Consider the following 945-nt stretch of genomic DNA (forward strand, 5'->3'; position numbering starts at 1 on the left):
GTCGCGGATGGGATGACCAATCTTTAAGACTTGCAGAGGTGGGAGGGCGGGTCGGGGTGGGGGGAATTACGTCAGTGTGTTCGAGGAATTACTTGACACACTTCACCACACCGCAGCCAGCGCAGTCGGGTACGGCATACGGCAACGCACGGCCGCGGCATCGGCATGGCATCCGCGGGGCAAACAGGCGGTTACTGGAGTGCCTTGATAGGGAGAGTATAACAGTCCGACTGTCCAATCAAATTCGCCCCACGACATTCGCATTTCGCGGGCTGAATGGACAGTCGGTAGTGGCCTACCGCCGACTGCTCAGTCTCTGCGCATGCGCAAACTTTAAAACTGTGAAGTCGGGACCGGTAGATTTCACGCTAAATAAGTTAACGCACTTTTATACTGCGGCAAAATGTCGTCGAACGTCACTTTTACGTGTCAAGATTTTCAGTCGCACTTGATGGATGAAGAGGGGTGGTCGCACTTCGAGTTGAGCCGCCATTTTAAAGGTTGTGAGGCGCAGAAGGCAGGTACATGATTTGGAATGCAATCAGGATGCACCCGAAATGTGCCCGATGCCGTCTGACTTCAAGAGAATACAACTTGCAACCGGCATTACCATTATCGCGCCTTGTCTATCGCAGTCTAAAAGTGCGTAAACTTATTTGGTGTGACAGTAGCTTATGACCATTGTAAGATGTACTTCTGATTGGCTCAGTCATCTCCGGCGTCATGGCCATTTGACATAGAAATAAAATGGCAAAGGTTTCTTGCAGTGTGGACGATTCAAACGTGCAATCAATTAGGTTTTATTCATTTGCATCATCTGAAAATGTACGCTAATTACATGATTCGACGTTTCAACACGGGTTTGAAACCAATTTTGTGTATTACAGTCAGAAAAATATTTTTAACTTGAACCTCTGCTATGGCAACGTTGGCAATAGGTAGAGC

Source organism: Bemisia tabaci, chromosome 1 (assembly GCF_918797505.1).
Source record: "Bemisia tabaci chromosome 1, PGI_BMITA_v3".
NCBI classification, from domain to species: domain Eukaryota; kingdom Metazoa; phylum Arthropoda; class Insecta; order Hemiptera; family Aleyrodidae; genus Bemisia; species Bemisia tabaci.